Below are 27,735 nucleotides of genomic sequence, written 5' to 3' on the forward strand. Positions count from 1 at the left end.
ACAATTGCTAGCTTGGCTAATCAAAACAATCTCTTCATTAACATGTTCTACTAGTTTGTAACTCATAAAGATAAGGTTTCTAGACACAGGCATTCCAAACAGTTTCACTTACTTTCACTCACACAATTACATTGGTTTGTTCTCAGCAGAATGGCCCCAAAAGACCCAAGGGACAGTTTGGGGTGTCTAATATATTGCCTGGGTTAGTGGGAGCAGGCGCACTACACCCTACGCAGGCAGATTTAAACTCTTAGTTTGACTTTGCTGGGAGGTATAGAGGTTGGATTTACCGGTTGGTGAATAGTTGTATTGGAAAGTTAAAGACAAAGTGTGTCGTGGAGAAAGCCTCTGTATATTGGTAAATTTTTGTACATACATGTTTGTTTTCATTTTTATTTTTTTAAGTACTTTTTCCTTCACAACTTTTGGCAGCTTTTGCTCTTTTTTCGCCCGGCACTATATAAAACTCCTTGCACTAACGGGCTGTTGTGGCCTACCATCTGTTTTATTTCAACTGGTGACCCTTGTCGGGCACGCTTACCCACACCTGATAGTGTGGATTGACAACATTATACAGCCTTGAGATTCGTCTCCAAACAGGCAGCCACGAAATAAAGAAACTCAAAGACAAACCCCATATGCATGAAAAGAGACAGTCTAACACCCAATGTGCAGAGAATTTTAAAAAATCGTGCCCGTAAGAAAATAAGATAATAAAATACCCATAAAAAAAACCCAACGTGCAATGAATGCAAACAGTAACTGCAAGCAAATGTCATTTCTAAACTGAAGTCCACAAAGAGAGTCCGAAACTCATAGTTCAGCACAGAGCCGAGTAAATGTCGCGGAGCACCGATGTTAATCAGCCTGTACCTCGCCTCGAGCCCCGACAACTTGACCTTTTCAATCTGGCCTGGTGCTTAACTCTCCATTTGAATATTAGGATCTACCACTTCAAGCAGTGATCTGAACCGGCTGGCTCCTCACCACCCTGACCTTTTCAATTTGGCCTGGCACTTTAATTCTCCATCGGAATGATTTCTGCCACTTGGATCTACTTGACTTCGTCACCTTGTCTCGGCCTGTAAATCCCCATCTGAACAACGAATTCTGCTGCTTGGATATGCTGGACTTCGCCTCAATTCGGCCTGTAAATCTCCATCAGAACAGTGAGTTCTGCCACTTGGATACACTAGACTTCACTGCCCCGTTTCAGCCTGTAAATCTCCATCTGAACATTGTGTTCAGTCGTGTCAATATGCTCTGGGGCCTGGACCCCGTGCCTTCGACTCGGTCCGTGCCCAATCTTTCCTGCTCTTCCACACTCTTGGTGACAGGCCCTCCATCTCGTCTTGCCTCGGTTCTGCAACATTAAATTGCCTCGAAGTCCAAAGGGAAGTTATAGACTATTACTTGTGATGATTGTTTGTCAGAAAAAATGTGGTTAACAAAGTATTTAGTTGCTATCCTTGTTTCATTAGTCACCAGCCAGAAGTCGCAGAGGTTCACCTGCACCATCTTAAACCAGATTGCTTACATCATGGAAAATTGGCCCACTGACTTCTTACCAACTTTATATAAAAGCAATCCTACTAGTCCCACACCCTCCTGCCTTCTCTCCATACCCTGCAATTTGATGTCATTAATGTATGGGTGGGATGGTAACAGAGCCATTAGCTATTACAATTCCACCACTCCCTGTAAGGACTTTGTACATTCTCTCCTCCAGGTGGTCCAGTTTCCTCCCACATTCCAAAGACGTACCGTTACGGTTAGTAAGTTGTGGGCTGGTAAGACAGTGGTGTGTTCGGATGTGGTGGCTGCTCGGGGGCCCAACCAAAGTGTTTTTATCTTTTATAAATGTCTTTTTATTATAATTGCAAGACAATTAGGTTCAGGTTTTGCAGATGTACCCAATCAGCGAGCTGCCTATTGGGGGAGGAGCTGTACTTGGTGCGGACTGTGATACTGCCTGCTACAGGAAGGCATTGGAGTTGGTGCATGAAGACGGTGTGCAGTTTAACAGTGAGTGATTGTCTTGGTCATTTCTCTGTCGGACTGTCAAATGCTGCAACTCTGTTACCCTTGTTTATTGGTGAGACAAATGCTGGGGGCTGTGGGGTCTCAGTTATAGTGAGGACGAGACTTCAAGCCTTGATCTTACCTGTTGCAACAGTCCGGATGAGAAGCTGGAGGTAGTGTAGTGTAGCGCCTATGCTGGCCCCTCCTGCCAGTGTTTGATTGGTGGAATGCAAAGCTGGGCTGCGTGTACCTTTGTCTGCGGACTGCTGAGTACTGTTTGTTCTTGCCAATAACACCCATTCACCGCCAGTTTACAGGACATGGCACTCAGGAACTTGTCTATATATGTATTTTTTGTGTGTGGCTATGATTGCTTGCTATATTATACGTACCTTGTGCTGTGTATGACTGTGGGTACTGTGTTTTGCAAGTTGGCGCCGGAGTAATGCTGTTTCATTTGGCTGTATTCATGGGTATTCATGTATGGTTGAATGATAATTCAACTTGAGCCTGAACTTGGCATGCTATGTTGGTGCCAGAAGCAGGGGGACACTTGCAAACTGTCTCTGTCATATCCTCAGACTGTGTTGATCATTGATGCAAACAATGCACGTCATTGTATGTTTCGATGTTTCGATGTAAAAATAAAAGTAATCTAATCCATCTACTTAGCAAGATCCCTTTTAAGCATTACAATGAAATCTTCTTCAATTATTACCCTTGGGAGTAGATTCCAGGTATGAGTCAACCCTGCATGAGAAGTTTCTTTTTCATGTCACTTTTGCTGTTTACAAATTTATTCTTGTTGTAAAATGCTCTGAAGGTGTTAGACCATAAGACCGTAAGATGTAGAAGCATAATTAGGCCATTTGGCCCATCAAATCTGCTTCACCAATTCATCATGGCTGATCCATTTTCCCTCTAAGCCCCAATCTCCTGCCTTCTCCACACATCCCTTCATGCCTTGACTAATCAAGAATCTATCAACCTCTGCCTTAAGTATTCCCAATGACTAGGTGTCTACAGCTACCTGTGACAATGAATTCCACAGACTCACCAGTCTTTGGCTAAAGAAATTCCTCCTCATCCCCTTTCTAGAAGAACACCCCCCAATTCTAAGGCTGTGTCCTCTGTTCTTAGACACCACCACCATAGAAAGCATTCTCTCCACATCCACTCTAATGAGGCCATTCAATATTCTGTAGATTTCAATGAGGTCACCTCTCATTCTTCTGAGTTCCAGTGTGTAGAGACCCAGAGCCATCAAACACTTCTTTTATGACAAGCCAGAATCATTTTCGTGAACCTTCTGAACCCTCTCTAATGTCAGCAGGTCCTGTCTTAAACAGGAGGCCCAAAACTGCTCACAATACTCCAAGTGCCTCACCAGTGCTTTTTATATTCTAGACCCCTCAAAATGAATGCCAATATTGCATTTGCCTTCCTCATCACCCACTCAACCTGCAAATTAACTTTAGGGAATCCTGCAAAAGGACTCCCTTTTGCACCCATGAATTTTTTAATTTTCTCTCCATTTAGAAAATAGTCTATGTTTTTAATTCTTCTACCAAAGTGCATGACCATATACTTCCTGACACTATTATTCCATCTGCTACTTCTTTAACCATTCTCCTAATCTGTCCAAGTCCTTCTGTAGCATCTCTACTTCCTCAAAACTACCTGCCCTTCTACCTGTCTTCATATTAACTTTGCAACAGAATAACTAAGAAGTATCTCAAAAAACGCAGAAGCAGCTATACTACAATCACTGGAAAATTCACTGAAAAATTACAAAATAAAGTATTAGCAAGGATCAGAAAAGTTAATCTATGAAAAAATAACAATTTTACACTCTGATCCAGCACTGTAACCGGTACAATCTGAAATGGTGACAAGGAGACATGCAGGAGAAAGATTGATGATCTGTTTGAGGGGAATGGACAGTCAATATTTTGGATCAAGACCCTTCTTCTGGAAGCATCAACTGTTCATTTTGCTCCACAGATGCCGCCTGACCATCCAAGTTCCTCCAGCATCTTGTTCGTTGCTTCCTGGAAATCCCTTAACCAAAGGCCTATCCAGCATTGGAAATGAGGATGCCCATACAACAGGGGTTGGTAGATCTTTGAGCAGAGGTTTCTTTCTCATTGGCAAATGTCATCACTTATTTGCTGAATCCTAGCCATGAATCTGATGAAGCATGCAAGTTTTATTGTTAACAGTTGTAGTCAAAATTGTTGCTATAGTTTGATTTTTCTCATTTTATGGTCAATGACCACTCATCTGCTGAATTATTTAATGCGATTTGGATGAATACTTTCCTGAGCAGAGATCCCAGCTGCACTCACCTTGTAATCAAACTATTCATCTCCGTTTAACAACTATGTTGCTACTCTAATTAGCTAATCACTTAGAGGTGCTTATTGATCTCAATAGGATTGCACATACATTAGGAAGCCTTCTACAACTAATGCCCTCCACATAATCTTGAGAATTTCTCTTTTTTAATATTGTAGACACACAGCAGTTTCATCATCCTGGGCTGTTGACTTCATCCATTCCTCTTCCTGCTGCCAGGGGATCAGAAGCTTAATTTCTGAATGGGATCACTCAATTAAAACAGTGGGTCTGGATGAATCACAGCATATTGTTTCCACTGACTTCCAGCACATTTTTTGTTTAGAGAGATATATGGTAACAGGCTCTTCTGGCCCGACAAACCCCCACCCATGTGACCAATTCACCAACCTAACCCGAAGGTCTTCGCAATGTGAGTGGAAGACAGAGCACCCGGAGGAAACTCACACAGTCACAGAGAGAGCATGCAAACTCCTTATAGACAGTGCCAGAATTGAACCAGGGTCACTGTCACTGTAATAGCATTGTGCTAACCTGTCACCCCCAATTTCTCACTGTGTTTTCCTGAATCGCAGAATCATGGAAGTACAGTTTTATAATGAAGTCCATTCGGCCCATCATGACCATGCTAGGTAATAACCTTCCCAGCTGTTTGTTTCCCCTTGCATTTTTGCCTTCTGGGATCTTTGAAATGTTGAAAGGCATGGACAGAGTGGATGTGGCAAAGTTGTTTCCCATGATGGGGGAGTCTAGTACGAGGGATAATGACTTAAGGATTGAAGGGCGCCCATTCAGAACAGAAATGCGAAGAAATTTTTTTAGTCAAAGAGTGGTGAATCTATGGAATTTGTTGCCACGGGCAGCAGTGGAGGCCAAGTCATTGGGTGTATTTAAGGCAGAGATTGATAGGTATCTGAGTAGCCAGGGCATCAAAGGTTATGGTGAGAGGGTGGGGGCGTGGGACTAAATGGGAGAATGGATCAGCTCATGATAAAATGTTGGAGCAGACTCGATGGGCTGAATGGCCGACTTCTGCTCCTTTGTCTTATGGTCTTATCTTTACTTAACATTAGCTTTTCACTGGTGAACGCAGCAGGCCAGGCAGCATCTATAGGAAGAGGCGCAGTCGACGTTTCAGGCCGAGACCCTTCGTCAGGACTAACTGAAGGAAGAGTGAGTAAGGGATTTGAAAGCTGGAGGGGGAGGGGGAGATGCAAAATGATAGGAGAAGACAGGAGGGGGAGGGATGGAGCCGAGAGCTGGACAGGTGATAGGCAGAAGGGGATACGAGAGGATCATGGGACAGGAGGTCCGGGAAGAAAGACGGGGGGGGGTGACCCAGAGGATGGGCAAGAGGTATATTCAGAGGGACAGAGGTAACTTCCGCCACCTCCAACGGGATCCCACCACTAAGCATATCTTTCCCTCCCCGCCTCTCTCTGCATTCCGCAGGGATCGCTCCCTACACAACTCCCTTGTCCATTCGTCCCCCCCATCCCTCCCCACTGATCTCCCTCCTGGCACTTATCCGTGTAAGCGGAACAAGTGCTACACATGCCCTTACACTTCCTCCCTTACCACCATTCAGGGCCCCAAACAGTCCTTCCAGGTGAGGCATCACTTCACCTGTGAGTCGACTGGGGTGATATACTGCGTCTGGTGCTCCCGATGTGGCCTTTTATATATTGGTGAGACCCGACGCAGACTGGGAGACCGCTTTGCTGAACATCTACGCTCTGTCCGCCAGAGAAAGCAGGATCTCCCAGTGGCCACACATTTTAATTCCACATCCCATTCCCATTCTGACATGTCTATCCACGGCTTCCTCTACTGTAAAGATGAAGCCACACTCAGGTTGGAGGAACAACACCTTATATTCCGTCTGGGTAGCCTCCAACCTGATGGCATGAACATTGACTTCTCTAACTTCCGCTAGGCCCCACCTCCCCCTCGTACCCCATCTGTTACTCTTTTTAATGCACACATTCTTTCTCTCACTCTCCTTTTTCTCCCTCTGTCCCTCTGAATATACCTCTTGCCCATCTTCTGGGTCACCCCCCGCCCCCGTCTTTCTTCCCGGACCTCCTGTCCCATGATCCTCTCGTATCCCCTTCTGCCTATCACCTGTCCAGCTCTCGGCTCCATCCCTCCCCCTCCTGTCTTCTCCTATCATTTTGGATCTCCCCCTCCCCCTCCAGCTTTCAAATCCCTTACTCACTCTTCCTTCAGTTAGTCCTGACGAAGGGTCTCGGCCTGAAACGTCGACTGCACCTCTTCCTATAGATGCTGCCTGGCCTGCTGCGTTCACCAGCAACTTTGATGTATGTTGCTTGAATTTCCAGCATCTGCAGAATTCCTGTTGTTATTAGCTTTTCACTATCTATCACCATTCACTATTCACAGTAGCACAGAGGTTAGTGCAGTGTTTTACAATGCCAGCGATATCGACCGGGATTCAGTTCCCGTCACTGTCTATAATGAGTTTGGACATTTACCTTGCGAGCACTTGGGTTTCCTCTGGGTGCTCCACCCTCCCCCCACTTTGCAGAGCAGGCTCAATGGACAGAATGGCCGAATTCTGTTCCTATGTCTTCTGGTCCAAAGATGTGCCGTTAGGATTAGGCTCAGTAAGTAGTCAGCATGCTATATTGGCACCACAATTGTGTGCGCTGCCCCCCAGCACAATTCTCAGAGTGTATTTGTCGTTGAGAGATGCGATGCATTTCACTGTATATTTAAATGTTTCAATGGACATGTGACAAATAATTCTAATCTTTTTAATACTCTGCCTTTGTTTTTTTCTTAGCAAAGTAGATAATTTCAAACTCAGTCAAATTACTTTGCAATTGGGCTGTAGTTGCTAACTGATTGAACTTGTCTAAATCGCCTTGAGGAACCTTTGATTTCTCCTGTTAACTAATCACCCCATCACTTCAGCAAACTTAAACATTTTAATTTTCTAATGTTACAAAATATCCAACAATGTTGTACATTGTATCCAACAATAACATGAGGCTTGTGTGGGAAACTTTTTAAATTGGAAAAGCCTTTGCACTGGGGTAAACCCACTCTCTCTCCCTTGAAATTGAGGCCCAGTGGTACAAATAATTGTCACAATACAGGGCCTTCCTTGGTTGCAGTAGATGACCATCACTGCCTTTGTGCCTTGTCATACCCTTCACTCTGCACAAGGCGTTGCCAAACCACCTTCCTGGGTATTGGATCTGAACTTTGATATCAGCTGCTCAGTCTGCCAGAGAAGACTTCACATACTAGGACAGGCATGTCCCTGACTATCCACACGATCAATGCCTCTAATGGCAAGATGACACAACTGTGGCTAATAAGAGAAGTCAAAGCCAAAGAGAAGAGCATATAACAGAGCAAAATTAGTGGGAATTTAGAGGATTGGAATTTAGAAGAGTCAGGAGTGACTTGGTCTCCACAGCTGCCTGTGGCAAAGGATTCCACAGATTCACCACCCTCTAGCTAAAGAAATTCCTCTTCATCTCCATTCTAAAAAGACACCACTCTATATGAGGCTGTGTCCTCTGACATTAGACTCTCCCAACACAGAAACACCATAGATCCACTCTATCTATAGATTCACCATTTAATAGGCTTCAATGATGTCTCCCCTCATTCTTCTAAATTCCAGTGAATACAGGCCCACCGCCATCGAATGCTCTTCATATGACAAGCCATTCAATTCTGGAATTATTTCCGTGAGCCTCCTTTGAACCCTCTCCAACTTCAGCACATCCTTTCCAAGATAAGGGTCACAAACCTGGTCACAAACCTGTTCACAATACTCCAGGTGAGGTTTCACCAGTGTTTTATAAAGTTTCTACATTCCATCCTTGTTTTTATATTCTGGTCCTCTTGAAATGAATGCTAACATTTCATTTCCCTTCTTCACCACAGACTCAACCTGCAAATTAACATTCAGGGAATCCTGCACAAGGACTCCCAAGTCCCTTAGCACCTCAGTTTTTGTATTTTCTCTCCATTTAGAAAATCGTCTACCCTTTCATTTCTTCTACCAAAGTGCATGACGATACACTTCCTGACACTGTATTCCATCTGCCACTTCTTTGCCTATTCTCCTAATCTATGAGTCCTTCTGTAGCCTCTCTACTTCCTCAGAAATACCTGCCCCTCCACCTATCTTCATATTGTCTGCAAACTTTGCAATAAAGCCATCAATTCCATCATCCAAATCATTGACATGTAACGTAAAAAGAATCGGTCCCAACACAGACCCCTGAGGAACACCACTGGTCACTGGCAGCCAAAGAGAGAAGTCTCCATTTATTCCCGCTCTTTGCCTCCTGCCACTCAGCCAAAGCTTTATCATGCTAGAGTCTTTCCTGTAATGCCATGGGCTTGTAGCTTGTTAACCAGCCTCGTGTGGCACACACAACATGCTGGAGGAACTCAACAGGCCAGGCAGCATCTATGGAAAAAAGTACAGTTGATGTTTCTGGCCGAAAGCCTTTGACAGGACTAGAGGAAAAAAGGAGTATGTGAAGTTTTGGTCACCTACCTACAGGAAAGAAGTAAATAAGATTGAAAGATACAGTGAAAATTTAAAAGGATGTTGGTGGATCTAGAGGACCTGAGTTACTAGGAAAGATTGAATCGGTTAGGACGTTTTTTCCTTGGAATGAGAAGATTGAGGGAAGATTTGATAGAGGTATCCAGAATTATGAGGGGCAGAGATAGTGGAAAAAGCCTCTTTGCATTTACCCTGAGATTGGGTGGGACTACAACGAGAGTTTACAGGTTAAGTGTGAAAGGTTAAAAGTTTAAGGGGAATATGAGGAGAAACCTCTTCACTCAGAGGGTTGTGAGAGTGTGGAATGAGCTGCCAACACAAGCCGTACATGTGAGCTTCATTTCAGTTTGGATATGTGCATGGATGTTAGGATTATGGAGGGCTATGATCCCAGTGCAGTTCGATGGGTGTAGGCAGTTTAAATGGTTTGGCGTGTACTAGATAGGGTGATGGGCCTGTTTCTGTGATGTAATGTTCGATGTCTCTATGATTCTGCTAGTGAACACTGCAGTTTTGCTCAATGGGTTTCACACATCTTCACCCCAGTGACTTCATTTCCTTCACACAGCCCTCGGAGTCGGTGTAACCCCAGTAACTCCATTAGTCCCATAAAAAGAGGGGGAATCTTTCATTTGGCAATGCCCTATCATTTAGTCTAAGACAGGTGTGGCAGAGTAACGGTTAAGTCACTGAGACATGGAAATAAACAGTATGTAAATGACCCTCCCGTCCAGGGAATCCATGTCATCTGTGGCAATGAATTCCACAGATTCATCACCCTCTGACTGAAGAAATACCTCCTCATCATCTCTGTTCTCTTCTAAAGGGACGTCCTTCTATTCTGAGGCTGTGCCCTTTGGTCTGAGACTCCCCCACAATAGGAAACATCCTGTTCTAGACCACTCTATCTAGACCTTTCAACATTCTTCCAAACTCCTGCAAGTACAGGCCCAGAGCCATCAAATACTCGTCGTGCATGAGCCCGTTCTTTTCCAGGATTATTCTCTTGAACCTCCTCTGTACCCTCCCCAACGCCAGCACATACTTTCTTAGAGAAAGGGCCCAAAACTGTTCACCATACTCCAGGTGCAGTCTGAACAATGGCTTATAAAGCCTCAGCCCATGTTGGCCAATTACACTCGTGTCACCAACTAACTGTTTGGAAGATGGGAGTAAACTGGAGCAGCCAAAGGAAACCCACACAGTAATGGGGCAAATGTGCTTACAGGCAGCAGCGGAATTGAATCTATGTTGTTGTCACTGTAATAACACTACTAATAGCTACTCGCAGGTGGAGCTAACTGCCAGCAGCTGTATCAAACAAAAGAAAAAAAGAAAGGAAACAACAGAAATTCTGCAAATGCTGGAAATTCAAGCAAAAAAAGAAAGGCGTGTTTTCTGAATGGATGTTATTGAATCAAAGAAGTTTTGGTTACATTCTATTAGTTTCATGGTAACTGTTATTAAAACTAGCATTTTACCAGAAAAGAAACTCCTTGCCCCTGTTGTGGAGTTTGAACTCATGACTCTTGACTCCAAGTCATAGTGAGTATCACTGTGGTGCAGCTGGCAGAGCTACTGTCTTATCATGCCAGAAACCCTGGTTCAATCCTGACCCCTGGGTGCTGTCAGATTTGAGTTTGTGACCATGTGGGTTTTCCCTGAGTGCTCCGGATTCCTTCCACGTCCGAAAGACGAGCAGGCTAATTCTGGCCCTATTGTGTGTGTGTGAACAGTAGGAACTGGGAAAGTTAATGAGTATGTGAGGAGGATTTCAAAAGTGGGGTGAATGTAGGATTAGAGTTGGTAGATGGATGGTGATAAATAGGATCTTTCCAACGGTAGGGAAGTCTAGCACCCAAAGGGCACAGCCTCAGAATAGAAGGATGAGGAGGAATAAAACAGAGCTGAGGAGGAATTTCTTTAGCCAGAATGCACTGAATCTGAAGAATTCATAGCAACAAGTGGCTGTGGAGGCCAAGTCATTAGGTATATACAAAGTGGAGGTTGATAGGTTCTTAATAAGGGCGACAAAGGTTGTGGGGAGAAAGCATATATAAATCAGCCGTGTGGAATGGAAGAGCAGATTCAATGGGCCAAATGGACTAATTCTGTTCCTAAGTCTTACGATCTCATGTGCTCATTGGACTAGAAGGACATGTTACCATGTTGTCTCCAAATAGAAATAAATAATAAACAACAATGCTGAATGTGAAGTGCAAGCAAAATGCGTGTGTGGATAATTATTCCCAAAGGATAATCCTTCCCCTTTCATTACAAGGCTTGACTGATTGCATTGCCTTAATGAAAGTTTAAATAATGTTAGATTGAGCTGAAGGCCAGTAGTTACTATATTTTACTTCCAAATTCTTAAGTGAAACTTTGCAAAGATGGAATAAAATTATGAATCACCTTCATTTCTCAAATTAAATGCAGTGCTGAAGATATCTACCTTTTTACCACACTAGTACATACCAGATTAGATTTATGTTTTCAAGGCTATATTGATGAAAGGGGAACAGAACTTCAGCCTATTTTGAAATTCAGGACAATTGCTTAGACGGAAAAGATTAAAATAACATAAATTGCGTCTCAGATAGTATGGTATTCATACTGCAATCAGAAAATGTCACTCACAAAAATTATTCCTGCTGGAAGTAATTTACAGACCTAAGTAGCTCTCATTAATAGTCTCTGCCCCTCTGAAGCAAATCTAGAATTGCAGAATTTGTGATGATAAAAAGTCATCCATGATATACAAAATCAAATTACACTCCAACTTTCACAAGCTGCAACCAAATTTCAAAATAAAGTGGGCCCAAGCTTGTCATGAAAATCTGTTCCATTTAAGTTGTGATGTTTATGATGCAAAAGAGGCAACAGCCCCTTATAACATCTTTCACAATCACTGCAGCTCTCAAAAGTACTTCACAACTAATTAAGCACTTCTGAGCTATAAAATAGAGAAAAAAAATCTTGACAACACTACATCATCCAAGTATCCAACAAATACAAGTTACTTGGAAAACAATGTCCACTTAAAAAGGATTGGAGTTTAGAGATAGGATAAACTGGTGATTTTTCCCCTGGAGTGAAGGTGGTCAAGGGGTGACTTATAGAAAACAGACAGACATCCCATCCTGCAAAAACTCATTTCAGGGAGGTCTCAACCTCATAGCAGTCCGTGTCAATGAATTTGTTAATTTTGCAAGATATCAGATTCACAAGTGTTTTGTGAAACAGCTGACTTCTGAATTCTATCTTAATGTGCCATGTTCACAATAGCTGCTGTCTTGGTTGATGAGCAGGCATAGTTGTTTGCTATTTCTGAATCCAGAAACATTTTCCTGAATAGCTTACCTGTGTGCTTACACACCTGGAATGGCAGGTCATGCTCAACGATGAAAGAGGTAAAGTACACCTCAGCTCTAGTGACCTTCGCTGTCAGACTTTGGTTTTCTGCTGAAAAGAAGTGAAATACTTGAGCAACCTTCCCTGCGCTTAGCCTCCCTAATATGTTGTGGTCCCTGAAAGAAATAAAAGCATAAGGTGTATCCTTAATGCAGGTGTGCGCTGCTTAACGTCCATTCGGACAACGTCCGATCGCATATACGTCCGTAGTCTGACACACACACACACACTGCCTGCAATAGTCAGGATCAGAATTTACTTTTTTACATTGAAATGGGGGATTTTAAATGAGTGATTTAGAAGTTCTGTATCTTCAAGTTCAAGTTTATTGTCATCTGGCTGATTGTCCACAAATAAAACAACCTCTGTCCGGACCACGGTGTAGCCACAATACATATATCACGCACAACACATAAAACAATATATTACCATATTATTTAATAAAGTGTAATTCAAAATGCATATAATGTGCACAGCACAGGTAAACAGTTCGCTGTCCTAATGATGAGACCTCAGTGGGGGCCAGGTATTTATTAAAATCGTTTTTTTCTTCTGAAAACGGCTGCGCTTAAACCCAGCCCATCGCGGGCTTCGGTGTACCTGTAAGTGGAAGTGTTTCAGGAAAGAAAACCACAAAGAATTTGCTTGCTGCAAATGCGTTTTTAAAGATGTCTTAGCAGACGATTTTGGAATTTCGCTCCAATTTAAACCTCGCTCTAATCCCCTTTAAGACACCAACGCACCCCGCCCATATAGGACAGCCTCGCATAGTCAGGTTGTCACCGCCAGCCTTGGGAATTTCTTCGCCAGGCTTTTGTACTTCATCACCGACAGTTGTCCAGATGATTTCAGCGTCATTACAGACGGCAGTAATTGAACTGATGGAATATGAAAGAGAGAGAAAGGTTGGCTGTAAAGCCTGCCCACAGAGAAAACTGATAGGTCTACTTAGCACAAAGAGAGATCAAGTGGGATTCATTCATTTTCTTTCTTTCTTTTTTTCCCTCTCCCTTTCCCTCTCTAAAAATTGATTTCCGGGATATTGTATATAATCTGCAGGCATCATGGAGCCGCTATCAACATGCCGGAGGCTCCCAGAACTCCCGGGAGAGGTGGATGTCTGAGAAAATCACAAGATACACAGATAAGATAGAGGATCACAGTCTTCTTCCCAAAACTAGAGATTATCGACTTAAAATTGTGAGGCAAAAGATTTAAAAGGAGCCCTGAGGGACAAAGTTTTCCACACAGAAACAGAATCAGAATCTGGTTGAATATCACCAGCATATGCCGTGAAATTAGTTGCCTTTGCGGCAGCAGCACCATGCAATACATAATAATAGACAAAACAGTGAATTACAGTGAGTGTCCATTCAGAAGTTGGATGGCAGAGGGAGAGAAGCTGTTCCTGAATCATTGAGTGTGTTCTTTTAGTCTTCTCTACCTCCTTCCTAATGGTAGCAATGAGAACAAGGCATGACCGGGGTGCTGGGGGTCCTTAATGATGAACGCCGCCTTTTAGCGGCATAGTTCTTGAAGATGTCCTGGGTACTATGGAGACTAGTGCCAATGATGGAACTGACTCTCTGCAGCTTATTTCGATCCTGTGCAATAGCGCCCCCCCCCCGTACCAGACAGTGATGCACCCAGTCAGAATGCTCTCCACAGTACATCTGTAGAAATTTGCGAGTGTTTTTGGTGACATGCCAAATATCCTCAAACTCCTAATGAAATGTAGCTGCTGTTTGTGCCTTCTTTTTAGCTGCATCAATGTGTTGGATCCAAGTTAGAACCTCTGAGATACTGACACCAAGGAACTTGAAATTGGTCACTCTTTCCACTTCTGATCCCTCTATGAAGATGGTGTGTGTTCCCTTGATTTACCCTTTCTGTAGTTCACATCAGTTCTTTGGTCTTACTAATATTGACAGCACCCAACTAGCTGATATATCTCACCCCTGTACACCTTCTTGTCACCATCTGAGATTGTGCCATCAATAATTGAATCATCAGCAAATTTATAGGTGGCATTTGAGCTGTGTCTGGCTACACAGTCATGGGTGTACAGAGAGCAGAGCAGTGGGCTAAGCACACATGCCTGAGGCACGCCAGTGTTTATTGTTAGTGATCTTCCGGTTAGGAAGTCAAGGATCCAGTTGCAGAGGGAGGTAGAGAGGCCCAGGTTCTGTGGCTTTTTGATCAGAACTGTAGGAATGATTGTGTTAATTGCTGAGCTGTAGTCAATAAACAGCATCCTGACATAGGTATTCGTATAGTCCAGGTGATCCAAGGCCAGGTGAAGAGCTATTGAGATTGCATCCACCTTAGACCTACTGTGGCAATAGGCAAATTGCAGTGGGCCCAAGTCCTTGCTGAGACAGAATTAATTCTAGACATAACAAGCATCTCAGAGCACTTTATCACCATAACTGTGAGTGCTCACCCTGCTCTTACTGGGTATTGGTATATTTGTTGCCCTTTTGAAGCAGGTGGGTACTTTCAACTGTAGCAATCAGAGATTGGCCTATCATTTTGCACATTTACTATGAAACTAATGGAATTGTGATTACTAGATGCAGAGTGTCCCTCTAAGCAAAGTTCTGTTATCTGTCTTGTCTCATTCCCTAATAGCAGATCAAGTATTTCACACTCTCATAAAAAATAGAATCCTATGTGAACAGAGTAAGCTCTAAAATTACTATTAGCAATTAATGACTGAATCCCTGCTCCTCTGTTCCCATCTTCCTCACATGATTCCATGCTGTACCTCCCTCTCCAATCAGATTCCATCACCCGCTGTCGTTAGTCATCTCCACCCATCACCAGCCAGCCTCTGCCACTATTTTCACTCCTCTGCCTATCACCCTTCCTCACCTAGATCCTTTTGCCATCTCTTGGTCCACCCCTTTTGACACTTGTAATCTGCCCTCTACCTTTCAGTCCAGATTGGGGCCTTGACTGCAAATGCCTGATTCCCTCCATAAATGTTGGAGTTGGAATACTGTTCATGTGCATAGGTGGGAGGGAGGGAAGGTAAGAGAGAGAGGAACGGAGATTGATCCGTTGGTGCTTTGTTGCTTGCTATGTTCTGTTTTGGTCTGCCAGGCATTGTGGGCATACGTACTATTGTTGGTACCAAAATATGTGGCGACACTTGTGGGCTGCCCCCAGCACACCCTTGGCTGTTAATGCAAATGATGCATTTCACTGTCTGTTTCAATGTACGTGTTACGTATTACTCTTCAGCCATTGGGCTCCTGAACCAGTGTGGATAACTTCATTCTCCTCAACACTGATCTGACTCCATAGCCTATGCACTCATGTTCTCAATATTATGTATTTTTGTATTTGGACAGATCATCTCCCTTTGCAGAATGGTTGTCAGTCTTTATCAGTAGTCCATCAGTTTTTTCTGGGTTTTTTTTGTTCTAATATGAATGCCTACAAGAAAGTGAACCTCAGTGTAGTATATGGAGACATACAATGTACTTTAATAATAAATTACTTTGAACTTTGACATAAATCTGAACCTGAATGGAATTGGTAACTGGAATCTCTGGAGCAGAAAGCCCCGAATCCTCAGCTTTGCTTGTTTCAGCGGCCGGGGCTAGATCGAAAGCGCTCAGCAGAGGATGGCGTTCAGGAGGCTGTAGCAGAGGGGCTGGTCGGAGGCTCAAAGTTTTCGGACGGACGGACTCAGAGTCGGCTGTGGTCGGCTGCTTCCAAGGCATTGGCAAGTTGACGGTGCCTGGAGATTTATGGCAGGGAGTTTCTCCCTTTGCCGCCTGCTATTCGGGACTCGGGGACTTTGAGAATTTTTCTACCGTGCTCATGGTTTGTTCTTCATCAAATTATGATATTGCTTTGCACTGCTGTAACTATATGTTATAATTAAAACAACAGGAATTCTGCAGATGCTGGAATTTCAAGCAACATACATCAAAGTTGCTGGTGAACGCAGCAGGCCAAGTAGCATCTATAGGAAGAGGCGCAGTCGACGTTTCAGGCCGAGACCTTTCGTCAGGACTAACTGAAGGAAGAGTGAGTAAGGGATTTGAAAGTTGGAGGGGGAGGGGGAGATGCAAAATGATAGGAGAAGACAGGAGGGGGAGGGATAGAGCCGAGAGCTGGACAGGTGATAGGCAAAAGGGGATACGAGAGGATCATGGGACAGGAGGTCCGGGAAGAAAGACAAGGGGGGGGTGACCCAGAGGATGGGCAAGAGGTATATTCAGAGGGACAGAGGGAGAAAAAGGAGAGTGAGAGAAAGAATGTGTGCATAAAAATGAGTAACAGATGGGGTACGAGGGGGAGGTGGGGCCTTAGCGGAAGTTAGAGAAGTCGATGTTCATGCCATCAGGTTGGAGGCTACCCAGACGGAATATAAGGTGTTGTTCCTCCAACCTGAGTGTGGCTTCATCTTTACAGTAGAGGAGACCGTGGATAGACATGTCAGAATGGGAATGGGATGTGGAATTAAAATGTGTGGCCACTGGGAGATCCTGCTTTCTCTGGCGGACAGAGCGTAGATGTTCAGCAAAGTGGTCTCCCAGTCTGCGTCGGGTCTCACCAATATATAAAAGGCCACATCGGGAGCACCGGACGCAGTATATCACCCCAGTCGACTCACAGGTGAAGTGATGCCTCACCTGGAAGGACTGTCTGGAGCCCTGAATGGTGGTAAGGGAGGAAGTGTAAGGGCCTGTGTAGCACTTGTTCCGCTTACACGGATAAGTGCCAGGAGGGAGATCAGTGGGGAGGGATGGGGGGGACGAATGGACAAGGGAGTTGTGTAGGGAGCGATCCCTGCGGAATGCAGAGGGGGGTGGAGGGAAAGATATGCTTAGTTGTGGGATCCCATTGGAGGTGGCGGAAGTTACGGAGAATAATATGTTGGACCCGGAGGCTGGTGGGGTGGTAGGTGAGGACCAAGGGAACCCTATTCCTAGTGGGGTGGTGGGAGGATGGAGTGAGAGCAGATGTACGTGAAATGGGGGAGATGCGTTTAAGAGCAGAGTTGATAGTGGAGGAAGGGAAGCCCCTTTCTTTAAAAAATGAAGACATCTCCCTCGTCCTAGAATGAAAAGCCTCATCCTGAGAGCAGATGCGGCGGAGACGGAGGAATTGCGAGAAGGGGATGGCGTTTTTGCAAGAGACAGGGTGAGAAGAGGAATAGTCCAGATAGCTGTGAGAGTCAGTAGGCTTATAGTAGACATCAGTGGATAAGCTGTCTCCAGAGACAGAGACAGAAAGATCTAGAAAGGGGAGGGAGGTGTCGGAAATGGACCAGGTAAACTTGAGGGCAGGGTGAAAGTTGGAGGCAAAGTTAATAAAGTCAACGAGTTCTGCATGCGTGCAGGAAGCAGCGCCAATGCAGTCATCGATGTAGCGAAGGAAAAGTGGGGGACAGATACCAGAATAGGCACGGAACATAGATTGTTCCACAAACCCAACAAAAAGGCAGGCATAGCTAGGACCCATACGTTATATGTTATAATTATGTGGTTCTGTCAGTGTTAGTCTTTGGTTTGTCCTGTTTTCTGTGATATCACTCCGGAGAAACATTGTATCATTTCTTAATGCATGTGTGCATTTCTCATTGACAATAAAAGAGGACTGAGTGTTCTCATAACCTAAAAAAAATGCTGCTAGACCCGCTGAGTTCCTCTAGCATTTTGTGTGTAGCCTTAAGACTGAACTCATCTATAGTTTTCTGGCATTTTGGACTGATTTAGTATGCATTACAGGGTATAAACAGTTTCTTGCGCACAATACCTTTCCTCAATAAGAATAACCTTATTTCAGCATTTTAATGCATCTTGAAATGGCCACTGTGTAACTGAGGGCTATATTTGAATGTTTAATGCATTCAGCTCCTGCAAGCACTGTTTACTCCTGTGTCTATACTCTCAAATTTTCCAACCTTGTAACTTTCAATCTGTTGCATTTTAATAATGTTATGCCTCCGAAACTGCGTAACATCTCATGTATTTTATTTCAGAGAAACACACAGTTTTGGATACTCCAGTCAGGATAAATATTACTGTTGTAGCTGTGATTAGTGAATCAAGACCTAATGACGCCTACTTCTGAGAAAAGACACTCTCCATTTCACATCAGTGCCATCACACATCTGCCAGTTTTACAGAGATTAAAGAAATGGGTGCAAATGTGCTGCTGCTCGGAAAACAAGAATAATGATTAACATATATTAGGGGGATGTTTTCCCTGAGGGAAAATCAGTCACTTTCCTTCAGAACTAACCTGTTCAATGTTCCATTATTTTCTCCATCAACCCTTCTCTTTCTTATTGCAAATAGCACAGTTGGAGACCATGCCTCCCACTGTCCTTGTGTGTGGAATCGACCAATATGCCTCTCCATTTTCCTGCTCCCCCCTCATAGTCCCACAATTTTTCTCCCTTTCAAGTATTTACCTCTAAAAGGTAAGATTAAGTTTTCAACATCCTTTTAGGGAAGGGAATCTACAGCACAATACACTGTCACTTGAAAATAAAATCCTCAGTTTACCCCCTGTTTTTATGCCAAGTAACTTATTTCTGGTTTGTGGATCTTACTGGCCGTTAATTGGCCACCGTACTTCCGACATCACAGCTGTGACAAATTATCACAAACCACAATGCTGTGAGTGGCTAAATTGCAATATAAAAGCATTTCAATGCACATTGAAATAACCATTGATAGTCAAAGCTACTTTTCAGCTACACTCATCTTAAGGTTTAAAGTTCGAAGTACATACACTAGTTCTTGTCCCCCTCCCCCCACAGAGGGTGCCTGATCCATTGCGTTTCCTCCAGCAGATTGTTTGTTGCTCCAGATTTCAGCATCTCTGTTTCCTGTGGTTTCCAACTAAAGGTGAGTGGCCAGATCAAGATGAATTTAACTTAGTGTAAACAGAAGAGATTCTGCAGGTGCCTCAAGACCAGGGTAACACCACAGCAGATCAAGCAGCATCTACGGAAAGGAATAAAGAGTCGCAGTTTTGGGTCGAGACCCTTCATCATGACTGGAAAGTAAGGGGGAAGACTGGGAGGTCATCATATACTACCCTGAGATTCATTTTCTTGTGGACATTCACAGTAAAACAAAGACATTCAATAGAATCAATGAAAAACTACACTCAAAGGCTGTCAAACAACCATTGTGCAAAAGAGGACAATCTGTGCAAATACAAAAAAATGCAAATAATAATAATAAATGAATAGTAAATTGTAATACCTGAGAACATGTGTTGTAAAGTCCTTGAAAGTGAGTCTATAGATTGTGGAACCAGCTCAATGTTGAGGTGTCTCTTCAATAAAATAAGTGTGAAACATATTAGAATGGACAACAATTACTGAATAGCAGCCACTGTAAAGGATGACCATGGCCGAATCCTCAAGGCTTTCATTCTAACACAAGAGAATTTGAGCATCATTTAAGCATGAGCCCAGTGACAGTGGGGATTAAGAGACTTGAGAGAATGGCGGATGGATGAATGGATTGATCGGAAGGGAACATGTTTCGTTGAGCTTACTGGCATTCTGGTTTCTTAAGCTCTGCAGCAGTCAGTGTAGTAGTCCAGTTTATTACAGAAGCATATAGAAGTTACTCAGTTATCCACTTATCATAAAAAAACATCATCCAGTATCCTTCCCAAGGTACGAGAAGGTTTGGTAATATGATGAAGCCAGAGCCCTGAGTCTGCGAATCACTGAGAGTTGACGGGGTAGTCGAAGGCCCAATGTCCCTTTAGAAGAATGTCCTTTAGAAAAAAGATGAGGAGGAATTTCTTTAGCTCGAGGGTGGTGAATCTGTGGGGACCAAGCCATTGGGTACATTTAAAGTGGAAGTTGATGGTTTCCTGATCAGTAATGGTGTCAAAGGTTACAGGGAGAAGGAAGGAGAACTGGGTTGAGAGAGGTAGTAAGTCAGCCATGATGGAATGGCAGAGCAGAGTCAATGAGCCAAGTAGCTTAATACTGCTGTTATGTCTTATGGCCTTATGTCTAACGTCTGTCGATCCGAGTCAGAATCTGAGTCCACTGGAGGCTGGACGTCAAAGAAGACAGTCTGCCCTGGGGTTAGAGCATTGTGTATGTGCATTAGTGGGAGGGAGGAACAAGGCTTGTTTTGCTGTTGTTATTTTGTTACTTGTGGTGTTCTGTGTTACTCTACCGAATATCTTGGTGCTGGAATGTGTGACGACACTTGCGGCTGCCACCAGTACACTCTCTGGTGTGTTGGTTGTGAACGCAAATGATAAATGCAAGCAGGAATGTTTCAATGAACACCTGATAACTATCTTGAATTTTTTTTTTTGGCCTGTGCCTGCGTGCATGCGAGTCTGAGCGTGTGTGCGCGACTGTGCTTGTGCGTCCGCGTGTCCATGCGTGCATCCATGCGTGATGATGAATTTTTCATGGCTTTTTCCAAGGCACAGAGCGAGAGAGAGAGAGACTGTGTGGCGCACCACTCCCCACACAGACATCTTTTGCAGTATTTTCTCTTTGTTTTACGAGGAGGAGTTGCGTTCTCGACGCTCAACCCAGCACGGATGGAAAGCGTGCTCGGGGGTGGACCCAACTAGTTTCGAACCCGGGAACCTCGGCTCCCGGGTCCGGCGCCGATGTCGTTGCGCCACCAGCCGGCCCTCAATCTTGAATCTTAAAACCAGGCAGTGACGACGCAAGCTTTCTGAGAGAGTTTGTCTTAGATATTTATTTGATCTAATAGATTCGTAGATACCTGCTGTGAGAGCCTCTTGATGGTGACTTTCAGGGCAGCTGTTCATTTGTGATCTTGTGTCATATTTTGACTCCAAGCTGGTTTCAGGCAACAGGACCATATCTAGTTCCAATCTCCTTTCTCCAACTCTAAGAGTCTGATTCCAACACCTTCTCAGCAAACTTAACAGTGAAACTCTCACCTATACTTTTGTTACCTCTGGACCTGACTCTCCCACCTCACCCTTGGTCTCCTCTGCCCTCTTGCCATCCAACATTTTGCTATCTATGACATAATGCATGCGCTTTCCCCTCACCCTTCTTGGGTTTATTGATCTGTACTGGCTGCTGATTAAGCATCAACTTAAATTCAATCACCTAAGTTTTGCTTTCATACTCTTCCATTGTCTCTCCGTTTATTTCCTTTACCCTAGAACTTGCTGAGATAGTTGTCCTCTCCAATTCTAGCCTCTCAAACATCCCTTATCTCTTCCACTGCATCTGTACCAGTCTTCAGTTGCCAAGGCTTTGAAGTTCTTCTCAGTGCTGCCATTGGACAGGAGGTGCAGGTCATGAAGTCCCATACAACAGGTTAGGGAACAACAGGAATTCTGCAGATGCTGGAAATTCAAGCAACATACATCAAAGTTGCTGGTGAACGCAGCAGGCCAAGCAGCATCTATAGGAAGAGGCGCAGTCGACGTTTCAGGCCGAGACCTTTCGTCAGGACTAACTGAAGGAAGAGTGAGTAAGGGATTTGAAAGCTGGAGGGGGAGGGGGAGATGCAAAATGATAGGAGAAGACAGGAGGGGGAGGGATAGAGCCGAGAGCTGGACAGGTGATAGGCAAAAGGGGATACGAGAGGATCATGGGACAGGAGGTCCGGGAAGAAAGAAAAGGAGGGGGGGTGACCCAGAGGATGGGCAAGAGGTATATTCAGAGGGACAGAGGGAGAAAAAGGAGAGTGAGAAAAAGAATGTGTGCATAAAAATGAGTAACAGATGGGGTACGAGGGGGAGGTGGGGCCTTAGCGGAAGTTAGAGAAGTCGATGTTCATGCCATCAGGTTGGAGGCTACCCAGACGGAATATAAGGTGTTGTTCCTCCAACCTGAGTGTGGCTTCATCTTTACAGTAGAGGAGGCCGTGGATAGACATGTCAGAATGGGAATGGGATGTGGAATTAAAATGTGTGGCCACTGGGAGATCCTGCTTTCTCTGGCGGACAGAGCGTAGATGTTCAGCAAAGCGGTCTCCCAGTCTGCGTCGGGTTTCACCAATATATAAAAGGCCACATCGGGAGCACCGGACGCAGTATATCACCCCAGTCGACTCACAGGTGAAGTGATGCCTCACCTGGAAGGACTGTTTGGGGCCCTGAATGGTGGTAAGGGAGGAAGTGTAAGGGCATGTGTAGCACTTGTTCCGCTTACACGGATAAGTGCCAGGAGGGAGATCAGTGGGGAGGGATGGGGGGGACGAATGGACAAGGGAGTTGTGTAGGGAGCGATCCCTGCGGAATGCAGAGAGAGGGGGGGAGGGAAAGATCGCTCCCTACACAACTCCCTTGTCCATTTGTCCTCCCCATCCCTCCCTACTGATCTCCCTCCTGGCACTTATCCGTGTAAGCGGAACAAGTGCTACACATGCCCTTACACTTCCTCCCTTACCACCATTCAGGGCCCCAAACAGTCCTTCCAGGTGAGGCATCACTTCACCTGTGAGTCGACTGGGGTGATATACTGCGTCCGGTGCTCCCGATGTGGCCTTTTATATATTGGTGAGACCCGACGCAGACTGGGAGACCGCTTTGCTGAACATCTACGCTCTGTCCGCCAGAGAAAGCAGGATCTCCCAGTGGCCACACATTTTAATTCCACATCCCATTCCCATTCTGACATGTCTATCCACGGCCTCCTCTACTGTAAAGATGAAGCCACACTCAGGTTGGAGGAACAACACCTTATATTCTGTCTGGGTAGCCTCCAACCTGATGGCATGAACATCGACTTCTCTAACTTCCGCTAAGGCCCCACCTCCCCCTCGTACCCCATCTGTTACTCATTTTTATGCACACATTCTTTCTCTCACTCTCCTTTTTCTCCCTCTGTCCCTCTGAATATACCTCTTGCCCATCCTCTGGGTCACTCCCCCCTCCTTGTCTTTCTTCCCGGACCTCCTGTCCCATGATCCTCTCGTATCCCCTTTTGCCTATCACCTGTCCAGCTCTCGGCTCTATCCCTCCCCCTCCTGTCTTCTCCTATCATTTTGCATCTCCCCCTCCCCCTCCAGCCTTCAAATCCCTTACTCACTCTTCCTTCAGTTAGTCCTGATGAAGGGTCTCGGCCTGAAACGTCGACTGCGCCTCTTCCTATAGATGCTGCTTGGCCTGCTGCGTTCACCAGCAACTTTGATGTAGGTTAGGGAACAGTTTCTTTCATACAGCAATTAAATTCCTGAACTAGCCAACATAATACTAATTCTACCTCAGCAATGTAAAATGTGGATGACCTCTACCATGAATTCCTCTCTGATTGTGTTGGTTTTTTTGTACCAATGTCTTGATTCACATAACCTTTTCTTTCCTTCAAAATCCAGTGTAATCATTAAAAGGTCCCCTTGTATGATAAGATGTATCTTGACCTCACAATCTACCTCATTATTGCCCATGCATCTTATTATCTACCCGCACTGCACTTTCTCTGTAACTGTGACACTTCATTCTGCATTCTGTCATTATCTTCCCTTGTGTCGTCTCCTGACATGAAATGACTTTTTATGGATGGCATGCAAAACAAATTGTTTTCACTGTGTCTCAGTACATGTGGCAATAATAAATCAATTTACCAATTTAGCAATAATCTATATTCCATTTTGTTGTCTGAGCCTGCATACCTACGATGCTGCTGTAAGCAAGATTTTCATTGTGGAGCATCAAGCAATGAACTCTGCAGGTTGAGCAGTATCTGTGAGAGGAAACGGGTTGCCCATATGTTGGATAAAAGTCCTGATGTTCATTATTCATTCAGCTCTGGTGAACATCTTGGTTGGCAGGGACAAGTTGGGTCAAAGGGCATCATTCCATGCTGTATTGCTTTGTGACTCTAAGGCCTGTGTTGATTAGAGTTAGGGTTAGGGTTAACCCTAACCCATCTATCATTAACTTATTACAGTAGTTTAAGAGACAATCACATTGTTGAGAGTTTGAAGTCAATTATAGGCCAGAGTTTTCACTCTACTTGTACCCCACTACATTAGTGCACATGACAATAAACTCAACTTGACTTGATTTTGACAAGCAGCACAGTAGTGTAATGGTTAGCATAACACCACTGATCAGAAGATTGGGATTCAATACCTGCCACTGTTTGTACATTCTTCTCATGACTGAGTGAGTTTCATCCAGGTGCTCCTGTTTCCTCACACATTCCAAAGATGTACAGGTCAGGGTTAGTCAGTTATGGCCATGCATTATGGGTGCTGCAAGTATGGCAACATTTGAGGGATTTCCCCAGCACATCCCTGTACTGCGTTGGTCATTGACGCAAATACTGTATTTCACTATATGTTTCAATGCTTCAATATACGTGTGACAAATAAAGTTAATCCCTCTCTAATATCTCTAATCCCTTGTTCCCTCTCTCTTTCTCTTTTCCATCTTTGACTAAGCCTTCAGTTCATTTATCCTGGAGTCATAGAATCATAGAGCACTACAGCCCAGAAACAGGGCCCTTGGACCATTTAGTCAACCTAGTCCCATCTGCATTTGGACCCCTCCTATCTTTATACTTTATACTTTATTGTCGCCAAACAATTGATACTAGAATGTACAATCATCACAGCGATATTTGATTCTGTGCTTCCTGCTCCCTGGATCACAAATCGATAGTAAATATTAAAAATTTAAATTATGAATCATAAATAGAAAATGGAAAGTAAGATAGTGCAAAAAAAATCAAGAGGCAGGTCCAGATATTTGGAGGGTACGGCCCAGATCCGGGTCAGGATCCGTTCAGCAGTCTTATCACACTTGGAAAGAAGCTGTTCCCAAATCTGGACGTACAAGTCTTCAAGCTCCTGAGCCTTCTCCTGGAGGGAAGAGGGACGAAAAATGTGTTGGCTGGGTGGGTCGTGTCCTTGATTATCCTGGCAGCACTGCTCTGGCAGCGTGCGGTGTAAAGTGAGTCCAAGAACGGAAGATTGGTTTGTGTGATGTGCTGCACCGTGTTCACGATCTTCTGCAGCTTCTTTCAGTCTTGGGCAGGACAACTTCCATACCAGGTTGTAATGTGCCCTAGAAGAATGCTTTCTACAGTGCATCTATAAACGCTATTGAGGGTTTTAGCGGACAGGCCAAATTTCTTTAGTTTTCTCAGAAAGTAAAGGTGCTGGTGGGCCTCCTTGGCAGTGAACTCTGCTTGGTTGGACCAAGTCAGCTCATTTGTGATATTGACCCCGAGGAACTTAAAGCTTTCGACCTGTTCCATTTGCGCACCACCGATGTAAATTGGGATGTGCGGTCCACTACTCCTTCTGAAGTCAACAACCAATTCCTTCATCTTGCTGACATTGAGGGATAGGTTATTGTCTACGTGCTTATCCAAATTTCCCGTAAATGTGGAAATAGAATCCACATCCACCTCTTCCACTGGCACCTCATTCATCACACACCACCCTCTAAGTGAAGATCTCCCTCATGTTCCCAAAAAACATTGCACCTTTCACCCTTAACCTATGACCTCTAGTTCTTGCCTCACCCAACTTTAGTGGAAAATTCCTGCTTGCATTTATCATATCTATAAGCCTTGTAATTCTCTATACCCCTTGTAATTCTCTATACCTCTATCAGATCTCTCCTCATTCTCCGACATTCCAGAGAATAAAATCCTAACCTATTCAATCTTCCCAAATAACTCAGGTCCTCAAGTCATGTCAACAACCTTGTAAATTTTCTATGTATCTTTCAATCTTGATGATACCTTTCCTCTAACTAGGTGACCAGAGCTGCATACAATAATGTCATAATGTCTCTTTAACATTTTTTTTATTTGCTGGTGATGCATATGGAATTTTTATTTGTGTTTCATTAAGGGCTTTCTTTATGATATTGATTGAACTCTTAAACCCAAACTGGAGTTTCTAATCAGTGCTTCTGATCATTAGTCTAATTTCTGGGTCAGGAACACTCAGCAATGAATTGTCTCTCCTTGCAGCACTTCAACCACATTTGATTTATATAGTCCTTATTATATAAATCCAGAAGAGCCTGCAATATTATTTTTATGCAACAGAAGTTCATCTCCAGGATAATCCTATTTCAGATATGGCTTCAGATGAAGCCTTTTAGGACCACTTTAAGATGACAAAAACCAGCAGTGGAAAGAAGTGGTAATTTCAGATAGAAAAATTATTCCCTATTAGAGTCAAATTTATTCAAATATATGTATACATACAGACAGACATATACCATGCTTATATAATCTGACAGGTAATTTATTCAGAATTCCCCATTGACCAAACAATTTACATTACATTTCATTTTGTTAGGGCAGAATGCCATTAACAGCACTCTGCAACCATGTAAAAACCATTTATTGAGCCAATCTCTGTTTCACAATAAAGACTTTTGGATTCCTGAGGGGTACTCTTGTTCCTGGCTCAGAAGTTGATGGGTTTGAGGCCTGCTTCGGACATTTGAATACAGACCTGACAGCTGCTGCCATTGCTTCCTGCTGTCACTCAGAAGAGCCACTTATCCAGAGGTTTGGTGATCATCCAGAGATCTGAGTTCAAATCCCACCACAGCAACTATGGAATTCATTTTAGAATTCTGGAGCAGAAATCTTAAAAAGTAATCTTTAATGATTGCATATATGACTTCAAAACTGTCGTTTTGACATAGAAGCCACTTTGCTTCACTAAAACCTTTCAGGGTAGGAAGTTTGCCACCTTTACCTATTCTGAACTGCATTGACTCAACCACCAACAAGATTGAAGATTCAAGACCCAAACACGAGGAACTCTGCAGATGTTGGAAATTCAAGCAACACACTTCGAAGTTGCTGGTGAACGCAGCAGGCCAGGCAGCATCTCTAGGAAGAGGTACAGTTGACATTTCGGGCCAAGACCCTTCGTCAGGAAGATTCAAGATTCGTGTTTACTGTATTAGTCAAGGTTACATCAAAATGTAACATGAAATGTGTTGTTTGTACTGACCTGAGTACATGCTGGGGACAGCCCAGTCGTCACATATTGTGGCCCCAACATAGCTCAGCAGAACAACATAGAACACAACGAGCAACAAACAACAGCAAAACAATCCCCATTCCTCCTTCCCACACACACATATGCACAGCACTTTAACCCCAGGACTGGCCTCCAGCGAGCACAGACTCAGGCCTGTAGACACCGGGCTTCAACCACCCAGCAGACTTGGACTCAGCTCTGGCCAATGGGTCTCAACATCCGGACTTCTAATTCAATGTCGGCGCATGCTAATCATTGAACATTAAGAATAACTCTCAAAATGTTTTCTAAACTGGCATAGTAAGTTAACAAATGATGGGTAGTGAACATGGCCTTTGAATCCTAAAAATAAAATTTAAAAATTAATTTTATGACTTGGATGACAACTTTGCACTAAAATACACTTCATTTTTTATA

The 27,735-nt window shown here is 43.9% G+C and overlaps 1 long non-coding RNA gene across 1 annotated transcript; it reads left to right on the forward strand.

Annotated features, from left to right (window-relative positions):
- Nucleotides 1–1,960: 1,960 nt before the first annotated feature.
- LOC134338537 (uncharacterized) lies at nucleotides 1,961–19,612 on the forward strand. The gene is made up of 5 exons (XR_010016250.1): nucleotides 1,961–2,025; nucleotides 4,027–4,135; nucleotides 5,454–5,553; nucleotides 16,253–16,390; nucleotides 19,170–19,612. It is a non-coding gene; the product is annotated as an uncharacterized LOC134338537 (long non-coding RNA).
- The last annotated feature ends 8,123 nt before the right edge of the window (nucleotides 19,613–27,735 follow it).

Source organism: Mobula hypostoma, chromosome 27 (assembly GCF_963921235.1).
Source record: "Mobula hypostoma chromosome 27, sMobHyp1.1, whole genome shotgun sequence".
Classification (NCBI taxonomy): Eukaryota; Metazoa; Chordata; class Chondrichthyes; order Myliobatiformes; family Myliobatidae; genus Mobula; species Mobula hypostoma.